The sequence below is a fragment of the Podarcis gaigeae genome (genome assembly GCF_964106915.1).
Source record: "Podarcis gaigeae genome assembly, chromosome: Z".
Taxonomy (NCBI): Eukaryota; Metazoa; Chordata; class Lepidosauria; order Squamata; family Lacertidae; genus Podarcis; species Podarcis gaigeae.
The window spans coordinates 44,620,366-44,646,498 of NC_139691.1; the positions used below are offsets into that span (position 1 = coordinate 44,620,366).

Here is a 26,133-nt window from a genome sequence, read left to right on the forward strand (position 1 = left end):
GCTGTGAAATCTTGCTGTGAACCCTTTATTTTGGAGGGTTGGACTAGATGACCCCAGGGTCCCTTTCAACTCTCCCAATTTGTGGCTGTGTGGAAGGACATGTGTCCGCAAGCATTGCAGGGTAATTCTTAAATTCTGGTGTGGTGATGGAGTTGAAATTCAGCCTAGCTTTGCTCTTTAGTTTTAAAAAGGTGAGAGGTGAAGCTGTGATGTTTTGAAGCACAACTGGTAATATCAAGCATTTGAGTGAGTACAGTGTTTATCATTTTGTCTACTATTTAAAAATCAGACAAATACATATGGGCCTTGACCAATCCTGTAAATAAAGGGGCAGGAAAATTTTTGTCTGCAAATGGTAAGGCCGAAAAACTTAGAATGTTTTTAAAAAAATAAAAATAAAAAAATCCTATGAATTCTGACTCTCTGGCCATTTTTTCCCATATATAAGGGCGCGGCATTGTTCCACGAACGGCCAGAGGGATATTAGCCCTTTCCTGTACATAAAGGAAGCAGTCGCTTTGCTTGGGCTGAAATTGCTTTTGTTGGTGAATACTTCAATTGCTGAGTTTCTCTCTTTTGTTTTAAATCTAACCCTCTTTTAAAATCTACTCCTTACCCTTCCCTTATTCAAATTCTAATTTTGCCAAAAGATGCAACATTTCAATAGTATAAAAGGTTTGCTGAGACATGAACTCCACACATGCACAGAGACTAGATCAGCAAAAAAAAAGGATAGGAAAAGAAATGAGAGAGAGAGAGAGGAAGGAGGGGGAACTGTGGGGGGGGGAGGAGGTTTATGTAAAACTTGGAACCATTGAGAGAAATCACCCTTAATGTGTCCCAAGTTTGAAATCTTAACATGCCAAATTCTTTTCACAGGTAAATATCAAAGATCAAAAAATCCCCTCAATGGGATTTAAATCACAGACTTTGTTTGTGTGCATTTTAGGAACAGCATTTCCTGACAGGCTTCTCACATGAAATAATTTCCCCTCTTAACAGGATATGTGAACCCCGATAACAAAGTGTTTGTCCCTTTTTTCTCCCACAACAACTTTCTTTCTGTTCTGTGAAATCCCTGCTGTATTAACTTTCTTTCTGTTCTGTGAAATCCCTGCTGTATTAGTGACTTCCATCTCTTCGTGGCTTTGACACTTTTAAAGTTACAAATAATCTGTTTCCATTTATTTAATCCGTTTTTCCATGATGTCTATGAAATTAATCGAAGCACAACCAAACATTGTTTGTGGAATGGTATTTGTTTACCTTTTGCCTGAGCATTTCTTATTAATTCTGTCATTTTGGCTAGTTCAAGGTACTTGCACAACTTTAAATTGCCATTAAGTCATTTTCCAGTATTTTGCTATTAACATTCTAGCCAATGTTGTCACATCAAGAAACACTCTTTTATTTTCATTGTTACTTCAGATTTCTTAAAATTCTGTGTCTTAGCATTTATTTATTTTGGTTCCTCATAGGTCATTGTGTGTGTGTGTGTGTGTGTGTGTGTGTGTGTGTTTTATTATTATTTTAACTGTGTCTTTTAAATCCACCCTGCCCTTACAGGATATCACTTCTACAAGTGTGTTACTACAGATCCAATGAAAAGCTTCGCCACCACAACAGAAGACACCAAAGTTTTCAAAGTGGCCACAGCTATCTCTTTCAAAGGATATAGACTGCCGGGGGAGTGGGGCTGACAAAGGGGGGTGGAGTTGAATTACAAGGACATTTTCTGACTTTTGAACCTCAAGATACATATATAAAATATCCCAATTGTCTCAAGATATGCAACTGATATTTAATTAGTTTGTTTTGTATTATGTGTTATTACGTAGGAATGTTGAAATGTGTCTGACAGTGTGTCATTTCCACAAATGGGGGGGGGCTATTTTGTGGCTATTTTTGTGTGTAAGTGTTTTATATCTAATGTCTTATTCCTTACATCCCAGTGGAGGATCCTCATACATTTTATACCTTTTAACAGATCAGGCTATTATGTAGTCCAATGTTTAGACTTAGATAAATTTATTACCATATTTCGTTGTTTCACCTGGCACTCTGCCAACTTCCCTACCCATTTAAAAAAATGTGCTAAAACCCACTTTACCAAGGAGAAGCTTCTAAGATACATGAAGGTGGATATGCTTTGGTTTAGCAGGAATGATCTCTTATACAGTTAAATTGACTTATTTCGACAAGTGCCCTTTTAAGAATGGTTTTCTTTTAACAGATTGGTTTGAAGAGTTGAGAACCATGGGGAAAGATAAATTCAAATTGGACTCAGTTTGAATTGGGCAAGTGTATCCAGGCTGCAATTAGCTTTTGGTCCTTAAAGTGCAAGTGAGCAACTTCCCATGACTGCAAGACCAATAATAAAACCCCATAGGAAGCCAAGGCAAGGACATTTCCCTCAGGACGTGTCCAAACCTGTGGCAGCTGTGGTGAGTGCCAGGCAACATGGTTAATATGAAAGCCCTAAGTGGATTCACCAGGGATTGCCACTACTGTGAGACCACAGAAAAGCTACCTTGACACCTGAGAACACAAAAATGGCGGGGGACAAAGCAAACTGCATTTTTTTTTCAGTCAGTAGTGGACCTTCCTGCTAAATGTAAAGCATAGACCACTATTGAACAAAATACAACAGGTGTTCCTTTATGCGATATCCTATATCCAGCTATCTGCACTACTATACTTGCAAATGGCCTTAAGAGGCATGATTTGCAAGTCCCCTTCAGGTTTGCACAAACCCACACATCTAGTACGATAGATACAAAGTTATTATTTAGTGCCTATCTATATAACATAAACATACATTGTATTGGTCCGTGTTGCTCCCTCCTTTGTTGCCCTGCTCAACCCACCTCCTTTTCCATTAGGGCCTATTCCCACTCACACGGCACCCCTACCTTCGCCGAGATTTAGGGTGCGGAGAAAAGATTTGCAAGTTCTTACAGAACTTTAATGCAAATCTATCTCCGAATGGGGGACTGTTACGGAAGGGGGGGGGCATGTCTTCTTCACCTTCTTCTCCGCTACAATATATCAATTTATTTCCAATTGTCAATGTCAAAAGGGACTAAAATCTATAAAATTCATAGAAAATCAGCGTGCCAGTTTGCTCAATTACTCTAGGACTCCATCACACCTCCCCTGTCCAGCATAATCCCTCAAGCAAGGTGTCAAAACCCTAATCCTTTCAAATCGCTCTGATCAGCCTTTCCTCCAGACAATGTCAGGTGGCAGACTATGCATATTTGGGACCATTGTTTTCTCATCCCCAGGAAGTGTTTATCTGTGCATATCTCCAGCTCTGCATATTCCCCCCTCCCTCCTCCATATGTTAATCTGTGTAACCCCTCCACCTTCCTGAAGTGCTGATCTGTGTAACCCCTCCACCTTCCTGAAGTGCTGATCTGTGTAACCCCCCACCTTCCTGAAGTGCTGATCTGTGTAACCCCACCTTTCTGTGATGTATTCATGACGTGTTTTGCACTGTATTCTGGGACATGGAGGGAGTTTCAAAAACCCATGTCACCCCTTTCTCACGGTTCAATCTCGCCTTGAACCTGTTGTGCAATAAACTTGGATCTTCTGCAGTTTGCTCCTGTCTCCGGCTGAGCTCATTTTCCTCCGCAGGGACCCACGGACTTAGTCCGATGAGCTGGGTGGCAGAGCAGCCTCGCACCCAGATTTTAGCCGTAACAGTGTAGGATGGCTGGGTTGATTTTCTTTTCTTTCATGGATAATTCATTCCTAAATAGCTGCTTTCTAAAACAATTCCAAAACTTTATCTCTTCTCCTCCCCTCTGTGATATTGGTAATCATGTCTTTTTTATGTCTTTTATTTCCTGTTGAGTAGGAAGTATAATGTTCTCCTTTTCCTTTTCCTTTTTTAAAAAACAACAACACACAAGTGATATTTTGACAAATTTCAAGTGCTTGGGAGACCCTGGAGGCAAAAAACACAAACAAAAAACCCAATAATGATGTAGGATCACAGTTTGCTGGAAATGAAAATGCTCCTTGAATTGCTGGAAGGTTCGGTTGGATAAAACCACCTTCGAAAGTAAAAAGCATAGTGATAGACACAAGCACATCATGAAGCTCTCCGAGTGTGGCACCATATCAGCACCGCAATCCAAAATGTGGATTAAATCACTTCTGTCCTGCTGATCTGTTGAAGAAATCTCAATATGTAAAAGGGTAAAAGAGTGTTGGGAAATAATCCATAATGAATTGAAAAAAAATGTTTTCCAAAAAACAACAACCAGAGTCCTCTTTGTTGTGGATAATTCAGACAGAAATTCCCAGGTATCAAAAAAGATTATTGATGTATGCTACCACTGCAGCCCATGTTTTGTTAGCCCAAAAATGGAAAATGAGCGATGTCCCAACTAAAGAAGAATGGCAACTTAAAGTGATGGAATATGTGCAGCTTGTGGACCTAACATATAGGAGAATAAGAGAACAAGAAGAACATACATTTAAAGAAGATTGGAAAATATTTACTGAATATATGGGGGGAAACTGTGTACACCTGAAAATGTTGGCAGCATTAAGATAAATTCAGCAGCATAAACAAGTTTTGTTGGATGTAATAAGGGAATACTGAATGATTTAGTTTATGTAAAATATGCAGGGATTTATGCTATGCAAAATGAACCATGGAAAGAGAAGAAGGGAAGTCATTGGTATTTTAAGGTTGTTTAAACAAAATATATATGAGAGAGAGAGAAATCTTCAACCACTCAACTCCAAGGGACTGTTCAGACATGATTGTGAATGCTCATAGAGCAGGTTCATGGAGGGGAAGAACCATTTACTATTCAATTAACTATTGAATAGTTTTGATGTTTTTTTAAAGGAACAGATGGAGAGGGCTAGGGACCACATTTGTCTCCTATGTCCTAAGTTTCTCAACTCTGCCTTAGCAGCTCACTGGGCAAGGAAGAATAGCGAGGAGGATGAAATGAAAGGAAAAGGGAAGGCAGAGAGAGGGAAAGAAAATGGGGGACCATTTTGTCCTTGTCCCTGCACAATAGCATCTGGCCCTCAATGATTCATCCCCAAAGAAACAAGGCCCTCAGCAGAAACAAGAGTTCCCCTCCAAATCTGATTTAGGGCTTTGTGGGTAAAAAAATCAGCATTTTGATTGCACTCAGCGGCCATGAGGGCTGAGACAAGTTATATCATATTCATTCACATGCAAACTTTTTTTTTTTAAGAAAAAGAACTATAGCAATAAAATTTAAAGCCCTTTGTCAGCTGGCACTTCCCAAGCTTCAGGACATGAGATGATTTCTTTAGAGCAACATAACTCAGAAGGTAAAAAAGGAGCAGTTGGCAATTTGACTGGCAATTGGCTGAGTTATGGGTGGCATTAGAGAAGGTAATGGAGATTTCTGGGTGGCTGCAGTGAGTTCCTGCGGGCTAATACATCCCATAAGAATACATTTCTTCTTAGGCATTCCAGAAAGAGTCTAGATGGTAATGACATGAGAAACAAATTCTGTCAATTTCACACCTGCTCCAGTTATGAGAGCCACCAGCTCCAGGGCTACATACAAGCTTCCCTTCATTCCAGGCTTAATCAAATCCATTTTCAAAGGTGTGGGATACAGTGGGTATGGAATGGTGCATGGCTTGTTTCCTAAAAAGCTGAGGTTTCGAATCACAGCAGCAAGTCAAAGAAGGAAGTCCCTCCACTTCAAATGTACATAATTGCACATTGCCGGGAATCACAAGTGGGGATTCATCTTTGCTTGCACCAGCCACTATTGCCTCTAGAGATATCATGTGACTCAACAAGTGATCAACCAATTTACAGGAACTTACAGGATGTAGTCAGGTGACTTCAGGAGACAATAGGTGGGCAATATTTGGGTATGGTCATAGAACCATAGAATTGTAGCTGGAAGGGATCTCAAGGGTTATCTAGTCCAACCCCCTGCAGTGCAGGCATCTCAACTTAAGCGACCATGATGGATGGCTATCCAACCTCTGCTTAAAAACCTCCAAGAAGATTTAAGCAGAAAGAATGTTGGTATGAAAAAATGGGTCTGAAGTCAGTGGGGAGTTCTGAGAAGGCTTGAAGAATTCAGTCATTGCAGTTTTCTACACAAACTGTCCTGATCCACATTCACCACACTAAGAAGACTAGAATTAAATTACCCACTTACTTTTCCAGGCCCCCCCCCCCCAATTTCCATTCCATTTCTGAACTCAAAGAAGTATAAAAATGCGTTTAGAAGCGCTTGTGGGTTTTAGTTTCACATACACAGAGGCACAAACACAAAGAGTTGTACTTAGAGCAGACCTATTGAAATGAATGCTTTTGAATTAATCAGGTCTGTCAGTTTCTATGGGCTTACACCACACAGCACTAGCATTGGAAACAACCCAAATGATGCCAGAAATTGGATCAGAATTTTTTATTTTACTTTATTTATTTAAACAATTTATATACCGCTTAACTATGATAGTCTCTAAGCAGTTTACAAAGGTAAAAAAAAAAAACAAATAGAAAAGGGGTTTAAACAATGAAATCAGACATCATTTGAATTGCCTGATGAAATAAAAAAAGTATTCCTTAGTTACCAGAAGTTCAGCAGGGTGAGGACCTGCCTGACCTCTACTGGAAGGCAATTCAACAAAGTTGGGCCCACAATACTAAATGCACAATTCCTGGTGGATATTGAGATGTGCATCTGATCTATGGGCAAACCACTAACAGTCACACCCTCAAAACCCACAATGAACAAGCAGGGATATAAGAGATATAAGCAGTTCCTGAGGTATCCTGGCCCCAATATGTTAAGGCCTTGTAAATTAATACAAGAATCTTGAACCTGGCCTGCAAGTGTTATGGGCAGCTAGTGCAGAATTTTGCTATCAGCTGGAGTTTTGTGCTGGTGATAGTCTGTCACCACCAACAATTTAACCACAGCATTTTGCACCAGCTGGAGCCTGCAGACCAGGCCCATGGGTAGCACCCCACACAGTGCATTGCAGTAATTAAGTCAACTATTCCAGCCCCCAAAACTATTGTAGTCAAGTACCAGCTGCAGCTGATGAAAGGCACCCCTAGCCCCTGAGGCTACCAGGAGTACCTCCAAACTGCGAGCCTGTTCTTTCAGAGAAAATGCCACTCTATCCAGAACTGGCTAATAGTTGATCTCATGGACATGGGAACTAACCAACCCATTGTATGTTTCTCTTTCCAGAGTTGAAGCTGAAACAGAATCCCCCAATGCTACTTTCTGGACATATTCCTCTAGGTAAAAGTGGAACCACTGTAAAACAGTTCACCAGTACCCATCCAACAGAGTTGTTCCAGAAGGATACCATGGTCTACTACAGTATTAAAATCTTCAGAAAGATGAAGAAGCAGGAGAAGAGTTGCACACAACTGTCCTGCTCTCAATATAGGCTAATTCAGTCTCAAAAATACATGCATGGTCCCAGACTGATATAGGTCCAGGTAATTCTTTTTCTCCATTTGGATGAAGATATGTGGATGTGACATTGAAATATACTCAGAGTCGCAAAGTGATTTCATGCTCTTTATTCAGCTCATAGTGGTGAGGAGGAATGAATGAATGTCCCCTCAAAGTATCTGCTTTATATACATTATTTACACAATGGGCTGCACATGATTGGCTAATTCTGGAATTCTACTGTAAGCCAATCAGGTTGTGGATTCACTTCTATCTGGAGCATGATTGGGTGGTTCCTGCCAACCAATCATACTGCTGCATTGTTCTAAGACCAATCAGACTGCTGCATTCTGAGTCCTATTGTTCTAGGACCAGTCAGACTGCTGCAGTTTGGATCCTATTCAATTCAGTACATAACAGACATGGACCATAAATAGATGGAGGCTGTAATCCTAGGCACACTTAATTCCATTATCTCCAGTGAACACAACATGACATACCACACCGAGTGATGATCCATCAGGTTGCATCTGTGATTTCCCCATTCCTAGTTCCAAATCTGATTGCTGGCAGGTGCCAGTGCAAGTAAGGGAGATTTCACGCTAAGATTCTTTGCTACATAGAGGATGTGAGACCAGTAAACCAGAGGGTCTCCAGGGCAAATTTCACAGCCTTCATAACATCAAGGCCAAACTATAATGTATTCTATATGAAGATTTCTCTCTGTGTGTGTGTGTGTGTTTTTCATAGCAAATGATTATAACAAAGACCAGGAGGTGACGGCAGTAGAGTAGATCAACAGTTATTTTTTCAAACTAGTGTTTGGAATCATTTTATACTTTATTTTTACAGCTCTGATATGTGAGACATCGGCTCCAAGTTTATTTGTTCTTTTTAGTTCTGTGATTTTATTTATCATGAATTTACCTTTCAGTTGTTTGGTGTGATCTGGTATACTGTTTTCACTTACAATGAATTTGATTGCCATATGAGACTTTTCTATTTTGTAAAAAAAGAGAAATAAACAGATTTTTTTATTAAAAAAAAAACCCGTTCAAATAAAATATGCAACTGTGTTAAAGGTAAAAGGTAAATGACCCCTGGACGGTTAAATCCAGTCAAGAGTGACTATGGGGTGTGGAGTTCATCTGGCTTCAGGCTGAGGGAACCAGCCTTTGTCCACAGACAGCTTTCTGCAGCTTGACTAAACTACTTCTGGTGCAACGGTGTTCTAGCCAGAGGGCACAGAAACAGAATTTACCTTCCCACCACAGAGATACCTATTTATCTACTTGCACTGGTATGCTTTTGAACTGCTAGGTTGGCAGAAGTTTGGACAGAGCAACAGAAGTTCACCCTGTCTCAGGGATTTGAACCACCAACCTTCTGATCAGCAAGCCCAAGAGGCTCAGTGGTTTACACCACAGCGCCACCCGTGTCCCTTGCAACTATGTTACTACATGTTGAAAGGTCAATCTGTGTTAGGAGCTTTGAAAAATGTCCTGCTGTTAGAGGGTTGAGATAATGATTCCTATGCTCATGATTTGCAATCCCCCCCACTGTAAGTGTTGTTCATGTCTTGTTAGCTGATTGCAAGACCAATATGCCCCAATTCAGTCCTTTAGTCTACTACATCATGCTATAATTATTAGGGCTGTTCATGGACCCTCAGTTCTGGGTCACTTGCCACCAGTGCTGCTTGCCTGCTTGCCTCCCTTTCATTCTGCTGTCATTCTGGTATTGATGTGGCCACCTATTGGCAGCCACACTGACAGCAAAGTGATGACAACCATACAATTTTATGAATATAGAAAGATCTATATTTATATAGTTATAATATTATATAGCTATATTTATTTATATAGTTATAAAATTATGCTGCAGAAATATAGTTAACTTTGACTTGCTGTACATATTATACATTTAATATATGCAATTTCAATGTACAATTTTACACAGAATTACTCAGCCTTAAAAAAGAAATCCTGGCAATCCACAAGCAGCATAGACACAAGTGGTCTCTCAATGCAAGAAGTGGTAAGAACCACCAAACTCTACATATAAATCCATTAAAAACAAACATCTCCTTCATCAGATGACACTCCTGGTCCCTTCCAACCCTACAATTCTATGATTCTGTGATAAGTACTTTGCATCACACCTGTGAGAATTCCACCAAGATTTTACCTGCATTTTAACAATTTCCAAATGCAATTACACTTTTTTTATTATTTGATGGATAACGGTATGAAAAATAGTGAGAGGTTTTGGCACTTTATTTGCTTGTAGCACTGGATAAATGACATTACATAGAGTCAAAGAAGAAGCATAGTGCTGCTTTAGAATTACAAGTAGACACATTTTTTATATATAAAAAAGAATTTCTGTGCACCCATAAATGCTTCACAAGTTACACAGCACTGTGTTTTAAGCAGCAAAAGGATTAAAAACTTTTTGGTATTGTGGTACAAAAAAAGGGGGGAGGACCTCAGTAACTAGGTGGTGGGAATTATTTATTATACTGATTTGCAGAATGAAAGTGCCAGTGTTTGTAGCAAACGAACTCATAACTCTGCAGAAGAGCTGGCAATAAAACATCTGGAGTTATGGCCAAGGAGTCTAGATCCTCTTCAAAGATACAGAGATCCATCAAAGAGAAAATAAATGACTTAAGATCATTAGAAGTGCAGGCTGCTTCAGTGTTAATTTTATAAAAGTAGAAAAACTCAAGATGCTATAATAAAATGTTGGAAATTTTTTTTTAAAAAAAGGTTTCAATTTGTAGAACAATAGCAGTACCTTTCCTACTATTGCCTCCAGTCTCTTGATCTATCACTCCTAAGAGAATCTTCTTTTCACCAATGTATCATGGAGCTGGAAAACATAGATCCACACAGGAGCAAGTAAGCCTCGAAATCTTCTGAAGGTGAAGAAATAAGTGTAGAGGAGACCCATGATTCCCCCCCCTAAAATGTGTTATTTAAAAAACAAAAACAAAATACCTATGCAGACAATACTTTGAGAGTTAGCTCACAAGATGTGCTTTTCTACCCTTGCACTTTCCTCTTCCATTCCTCTTGTGAATGAAAGCTTATGCCATTATAATTGTGTAGTTTCTAAGGCACTACAGTGACATATCACTTTAAACTATCATAGCTTCCTGCAAAGAATTCTGGGAGCTGCAGTTTGTTAAGGAGTTGTTAGGAGCCCCCATTCTGCTTTGCACAGCTACAAATCTCATAATTTTGATTAAAACATAAAAATACAACTCCCAAAATACCAGAAAGTGTAGCATAATAACATAATGACCGTAATATTGCCTTGCGTCTTATATACCCAGTCAATAAATGTATTCTGCAAATGATGTCCTCCAGAGACACCATCTCATTGGGAGATCCGTTCAGTGCAATGTAGGAATTGAACTCTTAGTGTAGTGGCATCTATGCTTTGAAATTCCCTGTCCACAAATTCTAGACAAGTACCATCTCTGTTTTCTTTTTGACACCTACAAAAGACCTTTCTCTTCCATCACGTCTGTTAAATTGTGATCTTTCTCAGTCTGCATCTGTACTGCAATTGTTTTTCAGAGGTTTTAAAGATATTTAGATGCGGTTTTATTGCATTATCACTTGTTGGTTGCCGCCCTGGGTTCCTTTGGGAGGGAAGATGGAATATAAAATAAATAATAAGAGTCTGGCTGAATAAGACCAAAGGCCTGTCTACAAGCACTGCATTTTCTTACTACGCTGGTCAACCGCATGTCCATGGGAATCCCACAAGCGGGGCATGAAGAGTGCAATAGCCCTCTCTTGCATGTTACTACCAGCAGCTAATACTCTGAGATACTCTGTTTCTGATGAAGAAAGCAATATAGCTGCCATAATTAGCAGTCACTGATGACTCTGCATTCCATGAATTTGTCTAATCTCCTTTGAAAGCCACCAGGGATTTATGGACATTGTGCTCTTTTGCACCCTCTCTCTCTCTCTCTCTCTGCTATATGTATCTGTAATTTGATTTCTGTATTGGTTTTATGGTTTTAATATTGTAAACAGCTTGGTGATTTTCACAAGAAGGGTGGTATACAAATGAACTGAATTTGTGTGTGTGTGTGTGTGTGTGTGTGTGTGTGTGTGTGTGGTTACTGAGGGATTCCCCATAAGTAAAAAAAAAAAAAGTACATTCAATGGCTCTGTTTTTAAATCACAGAATCCTTCATACAAGTCAATTGCAGTCAATTAGGAACCTTTTTGTTGTAGATAACGTGGGGGGGGGGGAGAGAGAGAGCTGGAGATAGAGAGGGCGTTGCTATAGTTTAACCAGGTTTCAAGACAATTACTGCCTCCCAAAGTTGATCGCTTTTGGTTTAAACACGAGAAAACAAAATAAAAACAGAGAGAGAGATAGGCACTGTCATTGGGTTCATGAAGACACAGAAGAGAAGTGGGGAGGGGGAAATGTTGAGAAAGTGGATCAGTTCTTTAAGTGAGCTTTAAGATGGCACCCATGCCCTGGAGCTGGCATAGTTTCTTTCCATCCCACTGATTCCAATGGGGGGCACTTGCTTTTAAGAGTGGGGATGGAACAGGAAACGGAGAGTGGGGACATTTGCCTAACATCTTCTGCCCTTCTGTCAAGAACTCAGCAGGGCATTGGAAAAGGCAGTATATCTGCCTTCATTTTCCCCTCCTGCCAACACCCTTTTTGGGCTGCTCTGCTGGTGTTTTAATATGCTATTTTGTTTCCACGTTAAACAAAATAATTGAAAGTGGAGTTTAGTTTGTAGCTTTTCATCAGAGATTCCTGCAGCTACTGCACAAATATTCATGTTCAGTTCCCCAAGACTGCCGAACCAACCTGGCTGCCCTGTGGATAAAAGAGCTTATCTTCAAAATGCAGAGGGAAATATTCCTCAAGCGAGCAAAGCTTTTGTAAGTGAACTCTACCTCCTGCAATTACATCTGAACTTTCAAATCTAGAGACCACACTTGGCATCCCCTTGACCTTCCAATTTCCTTGGGTTTTCTTTAGTATTACAGAGGCAGAATGCAGAGAGAAGCTGTAGGTGGGTGGAGAACCAGCAGTCTCTTCTACTTGGGTTTAAATTTTGGCTTTCTTTATCTCTCATTTATAATCCACACGAAAAATGGGATTCGGTTAGATAACCCTTGTGCTCATGAAAAAAGTTTTTGATGCAGTGGACATCTCCACTAATGGAAGAGGAGGAGAGACAAAGTTTGGAGGTTTGCCTTTTCCTCAGCAGCTCTCATGCCACCCCAAATCTCTGAATCCATGATTTGGGTGTTGGGGACTGTGTGGGCATTGTTAGGTTGTGTCTGAAGGGCAGGAAGGTGCAACTTCCAATATTTTGCTCATGCGCCTTGAATTTTCTGACCCTTTCACCCTCCTTTTTATACTCTAAAAAATGTAACTTTGGCACAGCACAGTGTTGGTGTTGTGTGGGTGTAATGAAAGCAACAAACAAACACTTCATCCAAGTTTGCTCTGGATCCTGGCAGGATGCAGTTAAAACCATATATTTATTACAGTGCAGCATCTTTTTTTCTTTTTAATCAGAGGAACTGATGCAGCCGAAATGAAGAGTCAGGCAACACAGTGGCTACGTCTCAGAGAGCTCCTATTTGTTGGCCCCAGACTTTTTGTTCCATTTGACCTTGACAAAAGCCAAATCAATCATACCTTTCTCTTCCTTGGATGTGTGAATGTTCTCTGCTAAGGAACTGGTGAATTGGTTTATTTCAAGAACCTGTGCAAGGCTGTAAACAGTATGCTGAAATGGTACTTGTGAGACTCTCCAGGTTGTTTATCTTAGCTGTATCAGAAGCTGCCTTTGTCAGGGTCCCTTGTGATGAATTCTCTGGAGGTTTTGCTTTGTTTCCTTGAATGTAACTAAGACCTGTGATTTCAGTTTCTAGGTAACCAAGAAATATAATAAATAACTCTCAAAGTACCTCTACATGTTATTGTTTTTATTTAAGGCAGGAAATGTGGGTAATTTTGCCTTGCACCCACAAATTGCCACACGAGGGAGTAAATTTCTACAGCAAAGGTAATTAGGATATCCCCCCCCCCCAATCCTTTGCTCAAGGAAGGCTACAGTGAAAAGTATGGGTTGAATGAAGAAATGAGCTAATGTAGAAGTAGAAGGATACTTGTAATATTTGTGTTAATTTTGTTTGTTTGTTGTCTTAAATTCATATCTCATCTTTACTCTACCCTGGAACTCAGGTGGCCATCCAAGGAGCCTAGGGGAGGGGAACCTCAGGCCCACCTAAGGGTTCAATGTGACCCTCTCTGTTGGGCCCTTGGAACTCCCACTAGGTCACACTTCCTCTTCAGCCTTACTCTGCATCCTCTTTGAGTGTTTTTGCTGGGCTGGAATGTGGCCTTAAACTCCAATCATGTTCATTTTTCTTTCATTCTTCACTTTTCAAAGTGCATCAAGTTGTACATAATAAACAGCACATGCCTAGGCATGTGTACTCAGAAGTAATCCCATTGAGCTCAATGGGGCTGTAGAATTGGAGCATTTTTTCCAATTCACTACCTCAAGAGAGGGTGACGGTCACTGGCTTCAATGACATTAAAAGAGGATTAGACAAAAACATGGATGACACATCTATCAATATCTATTTGTCAGTGGTGATATGGAAGCTCCGTGTTCAGTGGTAGTATGCCAATAAATACTTGCAGCTGGATTCTGGCCTTACTGGAAGGGGTTCCTGGGGGCCATGGGGGCCTTGGGGACCTCAAACAGAAAGCTTCTGACGATTGGTCTTTGGTTTCATCCAGCAGGGAACTTCTTATGTGTGGTTTTTTCCATTCACCATCTCCTTAGAAAGGTACTATAGGTAGGGATAGATGGATCAGCCTGTTTCCATTTTGTGTCAGTTTCCCATGCGTTCAGTAATATCTCCCCACCCCCACCCCCCAGCTTTCTGTAGAGGGGGGAAAACTGCATAGAATATTCAGTTTTACATTGATATCCAACTTTAGTCCACTAATTTTGATAAGTTACAATGACAATGACAATCATTATCCTCATGTTTGCATTTTTGTACCTACTTTCCTCTAAAAAAATACATATTTTGTTTGCAATTTGTTTCTAAAATGAACATTTTTTGGACATTTCTCCTTGTAAAAACTCACATTCTGTATACTTTCATTTGAACTGAAACGGCACTGCAACATGTGCAATCCTGTTGAGAGCTATGTCCAGAACTACTAATTACTACAACTTTGCTTTAGAATGCAGATTGAACAAGATGTTCTTTTGTCCTTAACCATGGATCCTCAGCACCAAACTTTCAGCTTCCCATTTTGAGTTCTTTTCTGTGTCCCTGCTTTATGTCTGCTCAGTTTTTGAGTAGATATCTCAGATTTATATCTCATGTTGGACTTCACAGATGCTTTGTAAGAACATTCTACAGATGAGAGGGCACTTTGTGGTACTTGATGCAATTGTCTTAATGCCATTCTCCACAAGGAGGCATAAACTGGGAAGCATAAGCTGTCATATGTAGAATCACAGCATCCAGGTGAAAAATCTGACTCCATTCAACTGCGCAGAGGCTTAGTTGGCCTTTAATTAATTTGATTATTTCTAACAAATTTTCCAATACCAAAAATTGGAGCTAGTGTTTGACTTAGAATTAACTCTGTCTTTAATGAATAAGGCAGAAGCAAGATGTGATTGCAGCTAATATAACTAACTGTGAATTAAACAGAATTCTGGTGCAATTATTAAAAGGTTCAAGAGTTCATAAATGAAATGAATGCTGAAAATGGATTCCTCCCCCACCCTTCCTGGTGTGAGGAGAATATTCCTTTCAGCTCTAATAAAGTGCTGTGAGACAATAGGCCTGAATATAGTTCCTTTATGAGAGATAAGCTTTTATGGCTATCTCAAGATATATACATAATGTATGTCTATTTATTTGGCTGATGCCTTAGAGAAATTGTGTCAACAGAACACTATAAAATAATACTACGGACATTGCCAACATGGTACCCTCCATATGTTTTGGACTAAAATTCCCATCAACACTGGGTGAAACTCATAGGTTTTCCAAAACATCTGGAGAGCACCAGGTTGGCAAGTGCTTGTATATGACCTTCTTATTCTATACATATTTCCAGTGTCTACTCAAAATAAAATCAACTGAGTCCAGTGAGCCTTACTCTGAAATAAGTATGTGTAAGACTGAGCTATTATGATCATTTACCTGTTGATTGAAACAGCAGGTCACTAATGCATCAAGAAAGCCTGAGCAGCTAATTCCATCGGGATTTAGACATGCTGTCACTCAATCATAGGTCCCTTCCTTCCCATTCTACCTGCTGGCATCCCAATGTTGTTGTTCTGTCCGCTTCACCACATTGTACAGTATTTGTGCACAGCTTTTATATAAAATATTTTTAAAATATGTAAAATAAGAATATTGTTATATAATATTATGTTCTATAACATAAAAATGCACACTTTTCAGTGATGTGCAATTGTTTTGTAGGCATATTTTATGCAAAATACATGTTTTGGTTCACTGAAAATTCACTGTAAAATCTGGAGAAGTGTGTAATCTTAGAAGGAGCTGCATTCTGATTCCGAGGCAAACTCATGAGTGTCAGGTACAATTTTTCAATCAAATCCTCTTCCTCCCCTATCCCAAATTAGAGCCACTTTTAAAACTAGTTCAAGAAATTTGGTACTTCAAACACAGGGTGCTTCTTGAGGCATCTAAAGAGGCCCTTAACACAATCCTCTGTTTGTATCACTGCAGTGGAAACTAATCCATAACACTTATTCATTCACTCATCTATCTCTCTTTTTTGCCCTTAAAATGTTGGTTTGTTGGCTGGATGATGAGCACATCCTTCATCTCTTTAGCAACTATTTTTTTAAAAAATAAAAAAATGGTGGTGGGCACATCATTGCTTGACATATACAGATGTGCAGATTAAAGGCTTGTTAAAAACAGCCCTTGAGATGACACAACATTTCGGCTTTGAAAGAGGCATTGTGTTAACTTATAGTGGTGATGATGTGCATTTCATGCTAAATTGCCAAGAAGGTAATAACATACTATAAGGCATCGTAATGATTCCATTGAAGCACCATCACATCCTTCAAAGCCTTTGTGCTTTTGATGAAGGCTTCTTTCCCCCTCTGTTATTTTACATGAGCCCATTCTTTAAAGAAGGAGAAATAGTTAGTTCAGACAATGGGAGATTCAAAATCACTAGAATACTTTGAATTCAATGGGAAGAGGAAGTTTGATGCTCTTACTGCATATCATGCTCAGTTTGCTGTAATTGGTTGCTACTTCAGACAACTAGAAAAAAATAGTATGGCTGCTATAAAATAGGCTAATTCTGGCCTCATTCCAAATCCAGTTTAAACCCACTGAACATCAAATATATTATTTGGAGTTTGACTTCCTCCTACAAGAAGCATCAATGACTACCAACTTTAAAAGCTTTAAAGTAGTATTAGACAAATCCACAAAGATAAAGCTATGAATATCTACAAGTCATTATGTTCATCTTCTACCTCAAATTAGTTCTAATTGTTGGGAATAGCATAACACATGGGGAAAGTACGATTGCACTTAGGTTCTGGTTTTAGATTTCCTATAGTTATTTGGTTGGCCACTGTGAGAAAAGATTGATGGACTAGATAGGCAAAAAAATTGTTTTTTTTTGTTTTTTTATTAAAGATTTTCTTGATTTACAAAAGTGTGTGCATTGCCGCTTGTATTTTTTCCCCATGTAACATTTTTACAAATAGGTTTCATTTGTTGAGACATTAGGAAAAAAAGGGGGGAAAGAGATGGGGGGTGGGGTCGGGTGGCAATGTTTCTATTTTACTTACTATATGTAGGGTTTGGTGTCAAGTGTTGCTTGTGCAGGTTCTTTGCTGTTCGCTTGTGTTCCTTTGGTGGTGAGAGAGGTTGGGGTTGGCCTAGGATGTGGTTATTCATTTGTGGTTGGCTGTGGTAGTCTTTGTTTTCATGTGTGAGTGGGGTGGGTGTTTTGGATCAGGTTAGCCATATTGATTTGTATGCTGTTGGTGGATTTTTGTCATTGTCTTGTTGGGCTGTGTATGTGATAAAGGGGAGCTGGGCTGTTTCCCATACTATTTGGTACCATTGGTCCATGCTTACTTCTGACAGGTCTCTCCAGTGTCTGGCTATGGTGCTTCTGGCTGCTGAAAGTAGCAATAATTTTGTTATGTTATTTTCTTAACACTGTTATTCCTACTTTAAAAAAATGTTTTGAAAGAAAGAAAGAAAGAAAGAAAGAAAGAAAGAAAGAAAGAAAGAAAGAAAGAAAGAATACAATGACTCAACCCCTGTTTTGTTATTAAGATGCGTGAAATTTGGTTGTGGCTCCCAAAAATGGTAAGAAAAAACACTCTGCTTTATTACTGATATATACTACCTTATTTTGTTATGTTACTGATTTATTACACTGAGCCCTTCTTAGAACTGGGGTGAATGTAGGTAACTCAGATCTATTCATCACCCTCCAGCCAAACATTGACAAATTGTGAGTATTTAAAGATGGGGCCAAGAAGGAGGAGTACATGGTTTGAGTAGGAAAGTGAGGAGGTCGAAGTTCCAGTGATAACTACCAGCATTTCATTGTCCCAGCTTGAAATTTATGGGGTCTTTTCTACCCCACCTTCTGCCCTCCTAGTGATGAGCTTTTGGCTAGTATAAAATCAACCAAGTAATAAGAAGCAAAATAATTGACAAGATAATCAGAAATTTGGTTTTCATGGCATCCTGGGAAAAATTAAAAATAGTTCTCCAAGGCAATAGCACAGTGCATTCAAGCCAACAATTGCTTGACCATACATAGGAGCATAAGAATAGCCTGTGGGACTTAGCCAATGGCCCATCTAGTCCTGCTCTCACAATGGCCAGCCAAATCCTGATGGGAAGACCAAAAGCAGGACCCTAGCACAAGAACATTCTCCCCTCCTGCAGTTGTCAGCAACTGGTATTCAGGAGTATAGTACCTTGGACCATGGATACAGAATATCCCCATTGCGGCAAGTAGCTGCTGATAGTCCTAGCTTGCATGAATTTTTTCTAAACCTCTTTTAAAGTCATCCAAATTGGTGGCCTTGGATTGAGCATAAGTATGGAGCCACCACTGAAATGGCCTGTTCTCATGTTGCAGGCCTCTGGATTTCTCATGGAACACAGGGAAAAGGGCCTCAAAGTGTGAATTTGGCCCTCAGACTGAATTTGCTCAAATTCTTTAATCCTTTAGAGTGTCAGTGTGGTCTACTTTACAGCAAAAAGGTAAACAGCATTTCCATGCGTTCTGGTTTCCATCATGGTGTCCCATTGCACCAGAAGCAGTTTAGCCATGCTGGCCGCATGACCCAGAAAACTGTCTGCCCCCCTTGGCCTTAAAGTGGAGATGTGTGCCACACCCCATAGTCAAATTCGACTGGTCTTAACTGTCCAGGAGTCATTTACCTTTTACCTTTACTTCACAGAGGATGATCCTATGTTCAGAGAAAGGAGAGCTGAAGTAGTCTTGAAGTTGCCCATCAAAGCAGTTTAGCAGCTGGGCAAAATACCGAGGCCACCTGGTCACAGACTTCCCAACATTGGTGAGATGTGGTGTGTGTGTCTGTAGCAACTATTCATATAAATTAGAAAATAAAATTGCAAACATATCTTCATCCTTTTTGTCATGTATTTTAGTAATTTCCTTTTTGGGAGGGCATGGATATGCATAACTAGCCACCCAACTTACCTTAGTCCTGTTAACCATGGATAAAATAAACTATTCATACACATTCATACACATACATACACACCACTTACGTTGATGTTTGCTCTTCTGTCCTTGGCTTAAGAAGAATGGTATTGAATTCTTGGATTTATTTAAGCAATTAAAGGGGATTCATTTGTCCATATTTCTATCTTTGACAAACTGATCACGAGAGCTCTACCTGACTTTAACCTAAGTTTGTTCAACTTTGATAGGAAACCAAATTTCCAGGAAGCAACCCAATGCCCAAATTCCTAATTTCTGATTGAAAGAAAGCTTTATGGTCACTTAAATCTGTATTAAAGAAACCTCTGCATGATGTCATGGTCAATATGTAGAGGAAGTTTACTAAAATTAGCTAATACCCTTGGTGCATGCATCGGCGAATGCTGCTCCACCAAAAAAGGAATTCAAATACAATGCAAGAAAAACATGTCCCTAGGAGATAAAATAAATCCAATTGACTCGTGAAGCCCTTGCTAAGACAGGGCTCTCATCCAGCATTTTTCAATGAGAGCCTAACCTCAGAAGAGCTGGCCCCTCCCCATCTTATTCTGTAAGACCTTTTGCTCAAAATACGATGGAGAGTGATGGTAGATAATAGACAGTGCTAAGTAATGAATATTAGAGGAAGGAAAGAGAAATTAAGAGCTGAAGGCACAGGGGAAAGGATGTGTTTGGAAATGGGATGGGGAATCAATGAGGTGGAAAGTTATAAGGATGAAGTTTCAGATGTTGAGATACTGGCCTCAGACTTTTCACATCTGAAGCAGAAATTCTCTCTCACATAAACAGACACACAGAGATTCCCACTCTTGAACGGAGCTCATTTGGTTTTAACAGCAAGTCAAGTTGCTGAGTGTTAGAGGAAAGAAAGGGCTGCTCTTGCATTTTTCCATTTAAGGTTTTGGTAGAGAAGAATGAAAGAAATTCAAAGGCTCAGGAGATTTTTGAAGACCTGGAAAAATTGTTTTGCAATAAGGTGAGGAAGGTTTTATACAAACTTAAGCTGTGGCGCTGACTTGGGCCCCAGGCTGTGGCTGCTGAGTGTGTGTGTGCTCCGGGGCACGAACGTCCTCCACGGGTCCTCTGTTGAGGCCCACCATGGCTGCAGATGCACCCTAGAAGCATGTCTGTGGCCACAGCAGACCCCCACAGGAGCCCCACAGCGGAGGCGCAGACCACGGCCCAGTTGCTGCCATGACACCATAGTGCCAGTGGTAAGGTGGTGGTGGGCTGTGGTGGTAGGCTGCAGTGGTGGCAGTGGGGGACAAAGGATGGGCACCCAGAGCAAATATTTTGTGGGTGCCTGGGCCCCCACGGCTCCCTGGAGCTGGCACCAGTAGTGATCATGATGATGATGGTTATACCCCGCCCATCTGGCTGGGTTGTCCCGTCCACTCTGGGTGGTTTCCAACACTTATAAAAACATAATAAAGCATCAAACATTAATAACAGCAACCTGACCCAATACTAAAAAGTCACAATAACTTTATTTTTTTAATTTTAATTTTTCATTTTCTCATTTTACATGTATTTTGACAAATAAATATCAATCTTAACATAATTAATCCAAATTTTATTCGACTTCCCTCCCCTCCTTTCTGCGATTACTTATTTCACATCTTTTTTGTTACTGCATATCCGAGTTATACCTACTTATTAACTTCCCATTATATTCCCTTTTAGTTCCCTTTTAATTATCTCTTACTATATCAGTTTATATGAACCCTGCTTACATTTTAAGTTCTTTACAGTGTGTCTTCAAATAATCAATAAATTTCAACTTAAACATTTTTGTTTGCCATTCTAACAGCATTTTAGACATTTTAGACATTATTTTTTGGTTATTCTCCAGCAGGTCTTTCCCAAATTGTGAGATTTGGTTAGCAAAAATATAAGTTACAATAACTTTAAAATAAACATATAAACAAAAAAAGCAATATTCAATAATCCATTAGAATATAATAGTAAACAGTAAAATTAAGTATCAGCAAATAATAAACAGTTTACCCTTATCAATTACAATAAAGAATTACTAAATTATAATCAATAAAAATTATGGCAAGACGCAGTGCATAAAATATCACAAAACATACAAAACCATGTAAAAGGATCAAACTGAGGAACAAAGACACACAACTTATAAAATTAATTTTTAAGAAATATCCCTAAACTCCTCTTCTTTCTTCCCAGCTGCTTCTGCTGTTCCCAAAGTCATGGTCTGGGAAAGGGCTGGAGGGTGGGGCAAGGCAAGTGGGAAAGGCATTGGCTGATTGCCATCAGAACGTCTCTCTCCCTAATAGTACTGGGACAGAATCACTATAGTTCCCATTTCTTTTCTCTCCCCTCCCCCTGCCCCGTGACTTGTTTATCTTTTTTTCAATTATGGTCCTCATAAATTCACCACCAAAGTAGAGTATAATGTTGTTGACCTTTCCAGGCCTTCAACTTAATGTTCCCAATAATGGGCTGGTTGATATAATCAAGTTCTTTATAAGCTAATATGAGCTTTATTCGCTTTTGTTTATTATGTGGGAAACTTACTTAACAATTTTCTTCATAAGTATTGTAATTAAAGAAGATGTGACACTTGTCAATGATGGCATAACTCATTCAGGAGAGGGCACCAAGTGTGCACATCTGTATATTTGCATGAGAAACATATCTAAAAATAATTTCACAAAAGAGAAAAGGTTATTCAGTGTACATAACCCATGCCAGCTCCAATTATATGTTTCGGCTTTGACTATTTAGATCTTGATTGGAGCAACATAGATGTGATGAGCTAATTGCAGAGCAGACAGTGCCCTGCTCTGAACTTATGGACAGTAGCGTAAATTAGGAACAAACGCTGATGAATTTCAATGGGTTAGAGACAATTCTTGGATGGTGCGGCATAATTTTGTACCACTTATCAAATTTCTTCTGAAATATATGGATCAGAATTCATACCAAATTTGGAAAGTGAGCATTATTCCTGGAACTTGGTCAGTGTCACCCTTAATGTATGTTCTCACCTTTTGCAAACACAAAGGTATTGTAAGAGTCCAAGAGTCTTCACATACAGCTGGCTTTTCACTTCTTATTTAGTAGTCCCTGGTCTAGCAGATCACCATTACAGGTCTTGCTTGGGAAGTTCACCCACTTTCTTTGGCTGCGGGCTGGCATTCCCCTGTGTGCCCGGATCTGACGTGCAAAGTCCCAGGCAGCAAATGAAGCCTCTGAGCCAAGCTTGCTGCCTGGCTAATTGGTCCTGCCCACTCGCCTAATCAGTGAATTGCAAGTGGGCATGGGAATCGCATGGAATCTCAGCTAAAGCATCCATATGACAGGTCGTCATCCAACCTCTGCTTCAAAACCTCCAAGGAAGGAGAGTCCACAATCTTCTAAGGAAGACTGCTCCACTGTTGAACAGATCTTAGAAAGTTTTTTTCCGTGTGAATAGTCAAAATCTCCTTTCTTGAAGAACCCAGTTCCTTCAAGCACTCCTTGTAAGCCTTGGTCTCCAGACCCTTGATCATCTTTGTTGCCCGCATTCTAGCCATATGTCATCTTTTTCATGGGTAGACGCAACATAGCGGTCCATAGTTAAAAGTAGAAGTCAGCAAAAGTGTGTCCTCTTTTTTGCTCTTCAAAATATGGCAACCTCCTTCTTAAATTGTGGTGCCCAGAATTGGACACAGTATTCTAAGTATGGTCTGACCAAGGCAGAATAGAGTGGTACTATTACTTTTACATGCTGCTGTTGCATGGTTATGGCATAACCGGTAACCATATTGGGGGCCAAGTTGGAATTTTCTCAGTTGGCAAATTGACACTAGTCTTCTGCTTTTTGCCATCCTCGTGGCAATTGTCACAACTTTGGTGGTTTAGCCATTGGATAAGTATAGTCTTTTTTCTTCTTCTTGCATTTTTGTTTTATTTCCAAGATTTTTATACTGGCCTTCCATCAGTTTCCAGCAAGTTAAAAACAATAGAATACAACAGCCACTATAACAGTGTTAATTATTTAATTTAAAAACAGTAGAATTCAATAAGCAATGTTACTTCTTTATTTGGATAAGTATAGTCTTGGTCTTGGTCACATGGGCAGGTTGACGTCTCTGCATGGTTCCTTCAAAATGGAGTATTCCATTAAAGGGATCTAGGGGAGATACTTCTGTCCAGAAGCCCAAGTGAGAATGAGAGGCCACAGCACTCCCCAGATGCAGTCCAGTAGTGGAGTTACCCTTTGATATAGGTCTGGGACTCCCTCATTTCCAGTTAACCCCAAAACTCAAGTTCTTTCAGCTGGCAGGCTGGAAGCTCGGTGGGGTCTACACAATGCCTATGCCAAGCCTGCAGTCAATAAAGTTGTGGTCTGATTTCACCCAAATACTGTTTGCCACGTCTTATTCTTGGTATTGGGGAGGACCAAAGAGTTGGGGGGATGCCTTGCCATGCAAGAACAGTGCTTTTTCTTCTTCAGGGGGTACTCAAGGGTACACAGTACTGGCATCTCCCTCTCTTTTTTGCACTTACTGTAACAACTTCATAGTGCATATTGGCATCTACTTTTCTAGGGGGGGGGAGCACTGCACAAGAGTGTCAGAGTATTGTAGCGAAGGTCAAGGTTTTCAGCAAAAATTTAGAGCCTGTTTTCAAATTTATTGATTAACATAGATCTGAACATTTAAAATCATGCATAAAGAAAAGTGACTTGCCAGAAGTGTAAACAATTCTGGGGGGGAAATATGCTAATGGTCTGAAACTATAGTGATGCCCTTCCTTGACTGAAACAATTGTTAAATGCAGAATGTTGAAAACTTGGAGCCTCATCTCAATTCAATGAGAATGTCACCAGATTTTGTACCTCAGTTCCTTCTATAAACCTGCTAACAAATTCCCTGGTTCTTCTGGATCACACATCTACATTCTTATCACTGCATTTATGTCTCTACACATGTCAACTTGCATGGTATTTGAACCCTGTGGTGCTTTGATCATGATCTTCTACCTACTCTCATTAGCTACAATCCTAATGTGTCACACATTTGATTATTGAGCACAGAAGGTTGGGAGTGAAGGTTTTATCGGATTCTAGCTCTTACATGTTCAGTAATGTTGGCCTTGAAATGTAGCAAGAGAAGAGGTAGGGAACCCTTTTAGGTAGAGAACCACATTGCCTCCTGGGAAACCTTCCAGAGGCCAATGCCAGTTTTAGGCAGGGTAAGAGACAAAAGCAGGTAAAGCAACAAATTCAAGTTTTACCATTGTACAGTAGGCTAGTTGCTATACACTCACACTCAACCCTCTCTTATCTTCTATCTAGGAAAATGTATCAGAGTTGTGAGGAAACATTATTGCACAGCAAAAGCATTCTAGGTGGCTTGGAAGCAGGGCCAGTTAGGGGTGGGGCTGGACTAGGTGGGCCAGGGAGGGTCCTGGTGGTCAGCTAAAGGGGCAGAAGACTCCAGACCCCAGGTGTAATAGCTAAGAGTGATATTTATGAGTTGAAAAGTGATAATGTCCAATGCCCACTGGATATAGTTTTATGGGAAATGCCACTTATTTCATAAGGCAGCCAGGTATTACAAAAGGAAAAATCTCGTATTTTGAGTCGGTTTAATGTAGGCTTAGTAAAAGCATTACAATCACCTTTCCCTGCCAATCACATCACTGGCAAGCTATCACACAAAGGGTACAGGAAGATGTTAATAGTGCTTGAACCAAACTCTGACATTTCCTTACCCACTAAAACTCCCATTCAGGCCAAGGAGAAACCTGCATATAAAGAGATCCCAGAGCTCAAAGGTGATTAAGTATTTGGTATAATTGTGGCACTATCTCAAACCCCTCATGAAAACCAGTACCAGATGAATAACACTGAAGGTGTTCTTTGTCTAAATGGAATCAATAACAGGATGGAGCATGAAAATAAACTTTGTGACTAGCAGAGTAGGAGCAGCATAATCCATTTTGCTCTGCTGGTTCTAGATTTTAAATATCCTCCACAATTATTTAAGTTTTCTCATATGTTCTCTAAAATAAATGTTGTTGGTGCTGGTATACTTGGGGGCAGGGGAGGGAATCTACCTTATATCTTACACGTTGCTAAGTGGCATATATACCCATTTAGCTGCTAGACCAGCATTTCCTAAAATAGTGTGGCAAGACATTACCTCCTACCGCCTGGTCCTCCACAAGAATAAGAGGCACGACAGCCATTATTTGGGTGAAATCAGACCACAAGTTTAGTGACTGTAGATGTAAGAGATGTGGCATAGGTGTTGTGTAGACTCAAATCAAGCACTTAGCACTCCCCAAGCACAATCAAGTTGGGGAATTACTCCTTGATGTAGGTCAGGAACTCCCTCATTTCTGGTTGACCCCAAAATGTAAGTTCTTCTGGCAGGCAGGCCAGCTGAAAGAATCTCCCCTGGATCCCTCTAATGGGATGCTCCATTTTGGAGGTGTCAGGCAGAGACTACAACCTCCCTTCTAACCAAGATTATGCCTATACAATGCCTAAACCACCACTCAAGCGTTGCTCACCATCAAACCACTCATATCTGAAGCCAAAACCTTAAGCATTCCACCAGATCAGACAACCAAATATCATTACCCATGTCAGTCAGATGCACTCCATCACGTCTGAATATGGCCTCATTTTTCAAAGTAATATTAGGGTGCCGAATTACCATACCACCCAGGAACTGCACCTTGCACTTTACTCTACGATTTAAACTCTTCCTGGCTCGATTCATGACAGATCCCTGGAGGATGCAACTCCCCTGGCCAAACCAAAACTGCCTCTCCAGTAGATAAGACCAGCAAAGGATGATCTGTGGGTACTGAGCATGTAAGGTCTCCAAGTGCTTAACAATTGCCCTGG

At 40.0% G+C, this 26,133-nt stretch overlaps 3 long non-coding RNA genes across 3 annotated transcripts in view; all 3 read right to left on the minus strand.

Annotated features, from left to right (window-relative positions):
• The window catches only part of LOC310837041, a 429,589-nt gene that overhangs the window by 85,865 nt on the left and 317,591 nt on the right, over positions 1-26,133 (minus strand). The window lies entirely within an intron of this gene.
• LOC310837037 overlaps positions 1-26,133 on the minus strand; it is a 123,392-nt gene that overhangs the window by 12,352 nt on the left and 84,907 nt on the right. The gene's annotated exons all lie outside the window — the stretch shown is intronic.
• LOC310836145 lies at positions 23,340-24,779 on the minus strand. The gene is made up of 3 exons (XR_014559886.1): positions 24,289-24,779; positions 23,648-24,255; positions 23,340-23,586 (listed from the first exon to the last, which is right to left on the minus strand). It is a non-coding gene; the product is annotated as an uncharacterized lncRNA (long non-coding RNA).